The 13544-nt window shown below is 33.6% G+C and overlaps 1 long non-coding RNA gene across 7 annotated transcripts in view; it reads left to right on the top strand.

Moving 5' to 3' along the window:
- The first annotated feature begins 1520 nt into the window (after positions 1-1520).
- LOC108290737 overlaps positions 1521-13544 on the top strand; it is a 74010-nt gene continuing 61986 nt past the window's right edge. For 4 of the 7 annotated variants that reach the window (XR_005197196.1, XR_005197191.1, XR_005197193.1 and 1 more), the window contains exons 1-3: positions 1521-1756; positions 3289-3407; positions 13315-13368. This is a non-coding gene — a long non-coding RNA (uncharacterized LOC108290737). The remainder of the gene's footprint in view (positions 1757-3288; positions 3408-13314; positions 13369-13544) is intronic. The other 3 variants (XR_005197190.1, XR_005197199.1, XR_001819691.2) reach the window with 2 other exon arrangements.

The raw sequence follows: 13544 nt of genomic DNA, 5'->3' as shown, positions 1-13544 counted from the left end.
GTAGTCAGCAAAATATAAAAATTAGCATTCCAATAGCATGATTCATATTGATAATTCCAGTTCAATGCAGGTTTTCTTTTCTTTTTCTTTTTAGCTTAACCACTCTGCATTCCATCTATATTTCTCCAACTTGAAAAACTCTTATTCTTGAGATCATAAGTGATGATAATTACTCACTTGTTTCACTTGTTTTATACAGCAGTGACACACAATAATCTTATAATAATAATATAAATATTCCACTGCTAATATAATTAATAAAAACAGTGAAAGTAGTTTTTCATAAAAGATTTTCTTCCTTATTCCATCATTTAAAAATATCACGGCACATAGCTATTCGAACAATACCCTTCCCGTGACAACTGTCGTTAATTTTACATCTATAAACGTCCATAAGTTTAGTTATCACCACTCATCCTTATAGTGATGTTTTCTAGTCATCTTAATTGTCTGAAGTTCAGCCTTTAGTAAATTCCTTGTGAATGGCTCAAGGGAACAATATTTTTTAAACTCTTACGTATTGATAATAGTTTGAACTTTAAGTTCTTATATATTGATAATAGTTTGAACTTAGTTTTGCTGAGTTTAAAATCTTCATTTGTTTTCATTGCATATCTTGACTATATTACTCTGTTTTCTTTGAGGCTAAATGTCATTGTCAAAGAGACTAATTATAAACTAGTACATTTCTCTTGATTAATTAATTAATTAGCTTAATATCAAAAAATTTTTCTGTTTTTTTGAAGCCCCATATTTCGTGACATTGGTCATTGTGGGACCATATTCTTACATATGTTAAGTGATTTTTTTTTTTTTTTTAGAAGGAGTTTTTTTTTTTTTTTTTTTGCCCGGGATGGAGTGTAGTGGCATGATCTCAGCTCACTGCAACCTCCGCCTCCTGGGTTCAAGCAATTCTTTTGCCTCAGCCTCCCGAGTAGCTGGGATTATAGGCGTGTGCCATCACACCCAACTAATTTTGTATTTTTAGTTGAGATGGGGTGTCACCATGTTGGCCAGGCTGGTCTTGAACTCCTAACCTCAGGTGATCCACCAGCCTCAGCCTCCCAAAGTGCTGGTATTACAGGAGTGAGCCACCACTCCCAACTGATATGCTCTTTTAATACATAATTTAAAACTCTTCTTTATATTAGGAAGTTTTTCTGAATTGAAATTTTTAGTGTCATTTTCTTTTTCTTTTATTCCTCTTTCATCCTTTGGGCTGTTACTGTCTGTTGAAAATTCTTCCTTTGCCCATCTTCAATAGTTGTCACTTTCTAATTTTTTAAATCTCTTCTTTCATTTACTTCTGAATTTTAAAAAGTTTCTTCTTTTTTATCTTTTACCTTTTATTTATCTTAAAGTGTTTCCTATTGTGTTTATGTTTCTCTAATTTATTTCTGAAAAGTTGGATTTTTGAAAAAATTTCTTTTTCCTGAGTTCTCTTAATATACCTCTCAGGTTTTCTTTCATGTCATTCCTGAATTTTTTTTTAATCTCTTAAGTAATTTTAGTTTTACTTTAGGTCATTTTGAAGCCTAACTCGTTTGTTTTAAGATTTTCAAAGAGCCAAACTGCACCAGTTTTTTCTCGTTATCTTACTGTGGACTTCTCAACTCATTTCATACTGGATTTGGCAAAAACACTCTCAGTTCAGCTGCTGTCTTCAAATTGGAATGCTGTGACAAGACACCTTGTTGCCTTTTCTGCTTTGTCCTGCACAGAGGCTGCTGTCGTGTGGGTCTTGTGATTGTTGATGGTTGGTGCTCAATCATATGTGTTTCGAAGTTTGTAGAAATATCTTGCCTTCTCAATTTGCTGTAAAAGTTGCTTATAATTTTGGGACATTTGATCTAGTTGTTTTGTATGTTTTAGTATCCAGCTGCTCTCTGTATGCTTATGAGATTCAAAAAGTATGTTGCCATAGCCATCCTCTCATAGTGTCCTCCCTCCCTTTCCTTTTTGATTGCATGAAACAGTGGGTAAGAGAACTGACTCTGGAACTGGGGCTATCTGGGTTCAAATTCCAACTCTACTATTATATTATATGCAGTGTTACCTTGGCATACTTCTCAACATTAATATTGTGATTAGAATATAATTTATTGTTAATAAGATTAAATGAATTAATATTATTAAAGCACTTATAATTATGCCTGGTACATGGCCAGTGCAATAAATGTGTTTGTTAAATAAACTAAGGTTTAATATATATAGTCATTTAAAATTTGATTACTATACCATTGAAAAATATAGGAAAATAACATCAATAATATTCCTGTGTTCTCTTGCTCAAAAAATTATAAATAATATTCCAATTGGTTAGATACATAAGATTGTTTTATATAAGGAAAAGACTACTGAGTTAGTGAATGGACAGGTATATAAACTAACTTACCAATAATTAAACAGGAGAGTGTAAGATGGTATAATTAATTTAAAACAAAAAAATTACCATAATGTTATTGCAACAAAGAAACAAAGACCAAATTTTGTTACTTTTATTTTGGAGTATTAATCAGGAAGTAATTGTTAGTTTTCCTGATGTTAATTCGATATTGACTTCCAGATAAGGCAATGAACTTTCAAGATGTTTTCTGTCTTCATGATTCAAGACGTCACATTTTAATGTCTCCTTGACAATTTCATCCTTAATATTCACTGTGCAGAAAACGTAATCAATAGTTGCCTATTTCCAGTGACCCACAGCAAATCGATGTAATTTGAAATAGGAACAGTTTAGGTTTAATGAAAGGAAGAACTTTACGAATGTGAAATAATTTTATGAATGTGAAAATTTGGAAATGAGCATATAGAATTGTTTTTCAGAGGCATTTAAAGAATAGGATGGTTATTCTAGGATGTATTGATATCATTCTTTGATACTGATAATTTACTAGGAAAATAATAATATAACGATCATATTAGGGAAGAATTATTTGTTAAGAAAATAATATGATTAAAGGTAATGATGATTATAATAATACATAAAGGTTAAATGATTATGAAGAAGTAGGGGTAAACAAATATATAAAATCCTATGGGAGATGTTAATGTAACACTTGAGAAAAAAGATATAAAACATTTTTTAAAGGGACTTGCTTTATAAATATTCAAATTTGGAGCAAAGAGAACAAGTCAGTTACATTAACAAGGAGCATAAATGCCTTGTTAGAGAAAGCATATTGAATCAATCAGAGTTAGTATGCTGGCTAATATGTTGTCTTTTGATTGGTTTCTCAATTATGGGCCTATCAAGGTTAATTTTGTGTGTGTTTTGACTTTCCACAGGTTATTGGTTTGTCTTTTCATCCACAGCAGAGCTCAAAATGAGCACAGCTTCCCCACAGAGCGAGTGCTATGAGCAATGTAGCAGTTCATCTGCTTCAAGATCTTCTTCCCACTACCAGGTGTGTTACTCGACATGAGGCCAAGAGTGTGGGCTATTTTCACTGTGAAAAGACATCAGTGAAATCTGAAATATTAGCATGTGGTATGAATATAAGTCACTTCTCACTGTGGTTGCATCCAGCTCTCCTCTGCATGATGTGCCTTTTTCAAGCTCAGAATAAATGGGTCATTTTTTTATTCTTTCTTTAAATTCCTTTCCTGGATTAAATTTTTCAAATGCAAAATCTGTTTAAGGCCAACGTAAACCTACTAACTTCTGTTGCTTAGAATTCCAAAACATGGCCCAGGGCATGGATAATAAAGAGTAATTAGAGTATGTATTAATAAAATAGAGCAGTGAAAATTGGCATTATTTCAATTTACAAAATTGCTACTTTTAAATATTTATCCTAAATTTGCCATGATGTTCAAAAGAATGGGATACCACAGTACCAGGCTATATCTATGAACTCTAATTTTACACTTTTATAATCTACTTGCTACCAACAAGTAATATGATTGTGTGCTTCTAACGAATAATATTGATAAAATCATGACATGAAAACTTTCCCTACATGAGGATTATATATTTGAGCAAATAATACAAAATTAAGTCAATCATTTGCCAGATATCAAAATATTTTACATCAATATTTTGAAACATTCCTTATTTTTAAGATGTTGTTTGACACTTTGTATTTATTATCAGTGGTTGACTTTAGTTATGTTTTGCCTGTGACTTAATTGAATAAATTACAGTGGACTCAAAGGCATTTGCTATTGTCCCTTCAAAGCCAGTCTAATTTCATTTTATGTTCTTCATTATTAGCATTAGTGATCATTTCTCAATTTCTCCTCAGAATATAACTAAGAAGATTTGCTGCTAATGTTATAGCAATTGATTTTTAAAAGTGTTTCCTTTATAAAAAATATAGCATTCATATTATTCTTCTTTTGTCATTTAGTTTCCATTGTTTGAACAAATGAATGTTATATCTTTTAAGAGCACCAGGAAGTAAATAATAATTTTATTTTCTATTGAAGATAATTATTCAATTGGTTTCCTCTCCTTTTCTTTTTCACAATGAATTGTCTGAATGGTAACTTTTCTTACCACTTTTTAAAGTAAGCTTCAGCAAAAAATAGAGAATATATCAGAAAATTGTTTGGTTAAGAGAACATATATATCATTATATGAATCTGTATATACACTTACATATACAATATACACATTCACGCATAATTTCGAAGGAAAAATAGTCATGTATTTTATAGCAAGTTTCAGTTTTTATGGTCTTAAATAATAATAAACCAAAAAGTATTGCAAACTTAAGATAATAGGTGTTTAAAATTCTTCACTGCATCAAAATTACTTTAGAAATATTTTGGTATAAAATTGAGGTGTGCAGGATAAGAAATTGGTGGATAGGGAATTGGTTAATATAATTTATTAGTGTTTTCAAATAGACAAAAATTACATATAACTTTTAAGCCAAATTTTAAAGAAGGTAAAGATTTTTTTAATAATTCTCTAATACCAACATTCACTTGCCCTTGTCCCTACCCTTTTTAGTTTAACTTTTGGCATTTAGTTTTTGATAATTTCTTTTTCCTCTGGGCACCTGACTAGGCCTCACTTCATCTGAACTACCCTTCCTGTTTCAGGACAGAGATAAAATCTTCCTAAACAATGACCCAGTAAGTGAGAATTTCACATCAATTCCCCGATTCCAGCTCACCTACCTGGATAGTAAGACCATCACTTACCATTCAAAGTTTATTAGCATATGTGGTTTTCCCTTTATTAAAATTGTATGTACTATAATGGCTGTGGGCAACGTAAGTCAACATTCTTGGTGACTCATGCTGTATAAGAGCAGTGCTACTAGTTTTATATACCGTATTTCTCAGAATCCTTTGAAATTGAAATTTGAAATTAACTTAGGTGATAAGAAAGGAAATTGATTGGCTTTCTCAATAGTGGAGTCCACCTATGGATTCAGGCACATCTGGATTCAGGGGTTCAAATCATGATATTGGTACTACCTTTTAATTTTCATTCTTTTTGTTGGGTTTTATTCCTCCAAAAGCTTTTTTCAGTATGTCTAAGAAATCAGTTGCCAATAGTCACAGATTCAGGTCCTCTCTGAAATCACACTTAAAAATATGTAAATATAAATATATAAAAATAAATATGAATTTTATAAATAATTATAAATATAAGTACAATTATACATATAAGCATAAATATAAAACTACCCATTTTAACTCTGTTAATACGCATAACAGCCCAGTGAGAAAGGTAGTATATTTTTTAATCTCAATTTTAGATAGGAGGAAACTGGAACACAAAGAAGCTTAAGTAATTTTCTCAAGGCTATCCATCTCCATAGTGATAGACCCAGGATCCCAATCTAAGGAGTCTGACATGAAGACCAATACTCTACATAGAAGGATAGAGGTGATCTGTGATTGCTCAGCATTATTTACGATTATTTATGCCTCTATGCCTGAATTGATCACTCTAGGCCCTGAAATGGAGCAATAAGTTACCAGAAAAGACCCATGGCAGATACACAAAAACAGCAGGTGCTGTGAAATCACTGATCAAACTTTTACTTCCTCAGTGTCCAGTGGCCTCTCCTAGGTTACCATGAGTCTGGGAGTGGGTGGAGCTGCTGCATTCATAGTCCCATCATGCACAGGTGATAGATGAGTAATGTGTAATTTCTCCAAAGCAAAACAGTTTATTACTTTCAGCTGTTAAACACTCACAAACCTGTGGTAATTTTTAAATACGTCTACACATTCTTTGACATTACTCTCTTCAAAAGATTTTTCTCACCTAAATCATGAACTTCATGATTCACATACAATGACTAGAATGTGGTGAAAGTGAAAGTACATACGACTTTTGGATGGAGTTATACCAGGCATTGCAGTTTCTTCCTCACATACTCTCTCTTGGATCACTTGCTTTGAGGGAAACTAACAGCCAAGTTGTGAGAACACTCAAGCAACCTTATAGAGACGACCATGTGGCAAGGAATCGAGGCCTCCTGCCAACAATAACATGACTAGTCAGTTATCTTCTAAAGATATTAAGGCAAGAAAAACTTTGTTTTACATCTCACCACATTCTTATAATTTTTGTTATTCTTCAGTTCCTGAGTAGCTCTACATTTTTATCTGGTATCATTTTCCTTCTGCCTGAGGAACTTCCTTTAACGTTTCTTATAGTTGAGTTCTGATGGAAATGAAATCTTTACACTTGTGTTTATTTAAAAAGGCTTTCTGGCCAAGCATGGTGGCTCACGCCTGTAATACCACCACTTTGGTAGGCCGAGGTGGGCACTTGAGGTCAGGAGTTCGAGACCAGCCTGGCCAACATGGCAAAACTCCTTCTCTACAAAAAATACAAAATTAGCCGGGGATGGTGGTGCTTGCCAGCAGACCCAGCTACTCAGGAGGCTGAAGTGTGATAATTGCTTGAACCTGGGAGGTGGAGTTTGCAGTGACTAGAGATCATGCCACTGTAATTCAGCTTGGGTGACAAAGTGAGACTCTGTCCCAAAAGTAAATAAATAAATAAAAGGCTTTCTTTTGCTTTCACTGTTAAAAAGAGGCAATTGTTTTTTTGTTTTTTTTTGAGACAGACTTTCTCTCTTGTTGCCCAGGCTGGAGTGCAATGGCACTCTCTCAGCTCATTGCAACATCTACTTTCCTAGGTTCAAGTGGTTCTCCTGCCTCAGCCTCTGGAGTAGCTGGGATTATAGGCATGCATCACAATGCCCGGCTAATGTTTTGTATTTTTAGTAGAGATGGGGTCTCTGCATGTTGGTCAGGCTGGTCTTGAACTCCTGACCTCAGGTGATCCACCCACCTCAGCCACCCAAAGTTCTGGGATTAAGTATGAGACACCATACTTGGCGAAAGAAAGGCATTTTTAATTTTTATCCTGATTGGTGTTTGTTGGGCTTATAGGAGTTGTGGGCTTATATTATTCATTGAATTTGGAAAAATTTTAGCTATTCAGTTTAAATATTTTCTTTTTACTCCTCTCACCTCTCCACCAACTGCATTCTTGGACTACAGTTACATAAACACTAGATCAGCATATTTCCGCATATTATGTTCATTATTTTTGTAAATGGTTCAATATGGGTAATTTCGATTATTTTGTCTTCAAATTCAGGGATCATTTTTTCTGCACTGCCTAATGTGTTGCTCATCCCATCTTGCATATTTTTCATTTGTTGCCTTGTTATTCCATATCTAGTTCTATTTTGGGTCTTTCTTTTTAAAAAAATTCTCATTTACCACCTCCTCATGATTGTTTTCCTCTACAATCCCTATCTTAAGGAGGAGCATATTTATATTGGATGTTTAACATCACTGTCTTCAAATTTTGTCTGTGTATCTCTTGCTCCATTTTATTAATTGATTTGTCTCCTGATTATAGATATATTCATTTTTTTTGGATGCTTGGTAATCTCTTATTGTTGTTGGACTTTGTGAATTTTCTGTTGTTGCTTGCTGCATTTTGTTGATGCTGACAATAAAATATTTTCGATATACATATTAGAACATATGTAAATATATGTATATGAATAGATATATATCAAGAAATTCAAAAGTTACATCCATACTACATATATGGTCGATTGATTTACAACAAAGACAATAAGGCAATTTAATGTGAAAGGATAGTCTTCAACAAATTTTACTGGAACAGTAGGATATCCTTAAGGAAATAACAAATATCAACCTTATTTCAAGTTGATATACAAAAACAAACTCAAAATAAATCACTTGCCCAAATGTAAAGAGTAATGCTATAAAACTCTTGGAAGAAAATGTAAGAAAATATCTGTGTGGCCTTGACCTGGGCTTTCTCAAAAAGGACATATTTTTCTCCTTGACATATACCACTAACAAAATTAAAAAGCAAGCCACAGATAAGAACAAGTATTAACAACATGCATATAGACAACTAGATTTTATAGAGAATATATATAAAACTTTTTTTAAAATTGCATTTTAGGTTTTGGGGTACATGTGAAAAACATGCAAGATTGTTGCATAGGTACACACATGGCAGTGTGATTTCCTGCCTTCCTCCCCATCACCTATATCTGGCATTTCTCCCCATGCTATCTCTCCCCAACTCCCCACTCACTACTGCCCCTTCCCTATTTCCCCCCAACTGACCCCAGTGTGTAGTGCTCCCCTCCCTGCATCCATGTGTTCTCACTGTTCAACACCCACTTATGAGTGAGAACGTGCGGTGTTTGATTTTCTGTTCTTGTGTCAGTTTGCTGAGACTGATGGTTTCCAGGTTCATCCATGTCCCTACAAAGGACACAAACTCGTTGTTTTTATGGCTGCATAGTATTCCATGGTGCATATGTGCCATATTTTCCCTGTCCAGTCTATCATGGATGGGCATTTGAGTTGGTTCCAGGTCTTTGCTATTGTAAACAGTGCTGCAATAACATTCCTGTGCATGTGTCCTTATAGTAGAAAGATTTATAATCCTTTGGATATACACCCAGTAATGGGATTGCTGGGTCAAATGGAATTTCTATTTCTAGATCCTTGAGGAATTGCCACTCTCTTACACAATGGTTGAACTAATTTACACTCCCACCAACAGTGTAAAAGTGTTCCTGTTTCTCCACATCCTCTCCAGCATCTGTTGTCTACAGATGTTTTAATGATTGTCATTCTAACTGGTGTGAGAGGATATCTCAATGTAGTTTTGATTTGCATTTCTCTAATGACCAGTTTTGCAGACGACATGATTGTATATCTAGAAAACCCCATCGTCTCAGCCCAAAATCTCAGCCCAAAAACTGATAAGCAACTTCAGCAAAGTGTCAGGATACAAAATCAATGTGCAAAAGTCACAAGCATTCCTATACACCAATAACAGACTTAAAGAGAGCCAAATCAAGAATGAACTGCCATTCACAATTGCTATAAAGAGAATAAAATACCTAGGAATACAACTAACAAGGTACGTAAAGGACCTCTTCAAGGAGAACTATAAACCACTACTCAACAAAATAAGAGAGGACACAAACAGATGGAGAAACATTCCATGCTCATGGTGAGGAAGAATCAATATTGTGAAAATGGCCATACTGCCCAAAGTAATTTACAGATTCAGCGCTATCCCCATCAAGCTACCAATGACCTTCTTCACAGTACTGGAAAAAACCACCTTAAACTTCATACGGAACCAAAAAAGAGACCACATAGCCAAGCCAATTCTAAGCAAAAAGAGCAAAGCTGGAGGCATCAAACTACTGGACTTCAAACTATACTACAAGGCTACAGTAATCAAAACAGTATGGTACTGGTACTAAAACAGAGATATAGATCAAAGGAACAGAACAGAGGCCTCAGAGGCAACACCACACATCTACAACCATCTGATCTTTTACAAACCTGACAAAAACAAGCAATGGGGAAAGGATTCCCTGTTTAATACATGGTGTTGGGAAAACTGGCTAGCCATGTGCAGAAAGCAGAAACTGGGCCCCTTCCTGACACCTTACACTAAAATTAACTCCAGATGGATTAAAGACTTAAACATAAGACCCAACACCATAAAAACCCTAGAAGAAAATCTAGGCAACACCATTCAGGACACAGGCATAGATAGGCAAGGACTTTGTGACCAAAACACCAAAAACATTGACAACAAAAGCCAAAATAGACAAATGGGACCTAATCAAACTCCATAGCTTCTGCAAAGCAAAAGAAACAGTCATTAGAGTGAATCGGCAACCAACAGAATGGGAAAATTTTTTTGCAATCTACCCATCTAACAAAGGGCTGATATCCAGAATCTACAAAGAACTAAAACAGATTTACAAGAGAAAAACCAAACAAGCCCATTCAAAAGTGGGCAAAGGATATGAACAGACGCTTTACAAAAGAAGAGATACATGAGGCCAACAAACATATGAAAAAAATACAAAACTTTTACAAATTAAAAATAAATCCAATAAAATGGGCAAAGGATTTGAAAATACACTTTCTAAAGGAAACTATACTTTATAAATGTTGTAAATGATGAAGATGGTCAAATTATTAATGATCATGGAAATTCAAAATAAGTCACAATTATATACATACATAGTACAGTGGCAAAAATTAAAAAGTGGTAAAAGTCAACCACTATGGAAGACAGTGTGATGATTCCTCAAGGACCTAGAAATAGAAATTCCATTTGACCCAGCAATCTCATTACTGGGTATATATCCAAAAGATTATAAATCTTTCTACTATAAGGACACGTGTACACGAATGTTCATTGCAGCACTGTTTACAATAGCAAAGACCTGGAACCAACCCAAATGCCCATCCATGATAGACTGGACAGGGAAAATGTGGCACATACACACCATGGAATATTATGCAGCCATCAAAAACGATGAGTTTGTGTCCTTTGTAGGGACATGGATGAACCTGGAAACCATCATTCTCAGCAAACTGACAGAAGAGCAGAAGATCAAACATTGAATGTTCTCATTCATAGGTGGGTGTTGAACAGCTTTTTTTTTTTTAAACAATAGTCAAAAGTGTGAACAACCCAAATGTTCATCAGCTGGTAAATAGCTAAAACTATTGTGATATATTGTGATATATCTATACAATGAAATACCTCTCGGCAATAAAATGGAATAGACTACTCATACATAGGCCATCTATGATGATGGATCTTAAAATCATGTTAAATTGAAGTTGAAGACTTCAAATAAAAATAAATTATGTTGTATAAACTTTATGTAAAATTTTAGAAATGAAAATTGATCTAGAGTGAACTACTAGTTCATAGTTGTCTGGGAATGAGTGGCCTGAGGAATAGAAAGCCAAGGTGAATAAAGAACTTCTTGGAGGAGAGTTCTATGTCTAGAATTTGGTAGTGATTTTAAAGGAATGTATGTCTGTTGCATTGTCAAAGTTTAATGTTTAAGTGTATGGAATTTATTATATAATATTTATCCTTCATTATATTTATTTTAAAAGAGATATATGTGTGTAATAAATCAACAAAACTATGAACAATGGAAAATTACAAGAATAATGGTGAGAAAAAAAATACCAAAAAAGAAAGCAAGAAAACTACTTCGTTCTGATCAGCTATCAAAAATTATTTTTGAAAATGGAAACTATTCTGCTTTATACATAATGTAGATTTGCAGATTTACACAGGGATCTTCCATTGTCAATAATTTATAGGTATCTTTTTCTTTTATATCAGCTTAGATATTAATTTTCTTTTTTCAACAAAGTAATAACACAATTTGAAAAATTTCTAACCTCTGTTCAAGGCGCCAACATGATAATGGGGCACTGCAGTTAGTTCACAGTAGATAATTGTATTTTGTTGGCCTAGCCTAATCATTCTTTAGTTTGTATTGAAAGAAAGAAAATTGCAGCATAGATGAAACTGTGAATCTAGCAGAGAACATGGTGTATCCAGTTCATAAATTTGTGTACACATACGATAGTATTAAAGTTGTAAAACACTATCGTGGATCCACCTTTTCTTAGATTATGACATATTTACAAATGGTAATTTTTTCTAGAGATGTGCTGTTACTAAATTACAGTCTGCATTTGCTCCACTGCCTAGAGGAAAAGATGCATCTAATTTATCTTGGTTTAGACTTAATTCCTTCTCTCTGAATTTCATTCTCTATGAACACGAAAGCAAATATGGAGAATTGATTTTCAACAGGATAGAATACATAGTCTGCAAACTTGGAAATGATATAAAGTACAAAAATGAATATTTTGGGAAAATCTTTGCAATGAAGTCACATTATCCATATGTCAGTAAATAAGACTTAGAAAAAAATCATGTAAATTCATGTAAATACTAAAGCATACTGTTGTAGTATTGAAATTGCTACAACAGGAATTCACAAATTAACTATAACTCTCTTCTTATCTGCTGAGGCTTATGGTAGCATGCACATTTAGCCACTCCATTAAATTGCAAGTTGGATACAGATTTGCCACATATGGAATGGCAGTTTATGGGAAAAGAACATATTTGGTTTAGGAGAGAATATCTGTATGACTCTCTACAAAGCAGTGATTCACAGAATTTTACAAAGGAACTCAGAAGTTTGCTTTTTCAAAATTTCTACTATTCTTTTACTCCTTGAATTTCTAGAATGTTTTCTACATGACAAATATATTAATTCATCATCTGAATTAACACTCCATGTTGGAGAGTTTATGCAGCTAATATCTATTGAGTGTCTTCCATGTACAGACAATAAAAGATTTTTATGTTCATTAACACTGATCGAGCTCTCACAGAAAATTACTTTACAACATCGTAACTCATTTATTCTTCAAAACACCCTGTGGAATAGGTAGCATTAAAATCATTTCTCACATGATGAAACATGGGCCGGTGGGGATTTAAGGTGAGGCGATCTGTTTTCAGTGACTTTGCTCTACTTCCTCACAATAGGCTATCTGTTTATACATGTGTCTTTATTTTTTATTTTTATTTTTTCTAAGTTGAAAACAAAACTTGTATAGATTTATGGTGTACAATGAAATGTTTTGTCATATGTATATATTATGGAATGATTACATCAAACCAATTAACATATTTTTCACCTCAGGTGCTTAATTTGTGTGTGTGTGTTGAGAACATTTAAAATCTATTCTTAGAAATCAATTACGTAATGTGTCATTATTAACTATAGGCACCCTGCTGTATAGTAGACCCCCCAAAAAACTTATTTCTCCTAAATGAAAATTTGCATCATTTGAATGACATCTCCCCATTCTGAGCCCCCACCAGCCCTTGATAACCACCATTCAACTCTCTGCATTCCATTTTACATATTGTATATCATAAAATACCGACAATAATATTACATTTCCCAGAGACTACTGTGATACAATGACTAGAACACAAGACAGAATATCAGCATTTGAGAGGTGAGTCTTCACCTTATTGTGTGATATTATGCAAATTAATCCTAATCTTAATGTCTCTTAGCTTATTTTTCTTATATATAACAAACATGAGGAAAATCAATGCCTTGTCTTCCTTTGGGGGAAGTAAGAAAGGTTAAAGGAAATTGATTATTAAAATGCATTTGAAGTATCATGTT

Source organism: Cebus imitator, unplaced genomic scaffold (assembly GCF_001604975.1).
Source record: "Cebus imitator isolate Cc_AM_T3 unplaced genomic scaffold, Cebus_imitator-1.0 Scaffold17, whole genome shotgun sequence".
Lineage (NCBI taxonomy): Eukaryota > Metazoa > Chordata > Mammalia > Primates > Cebidae > Cebus > Cebus imitator.
This window is presented reverse-complemented; position numbering and strand designations above follow the sequence as displayed.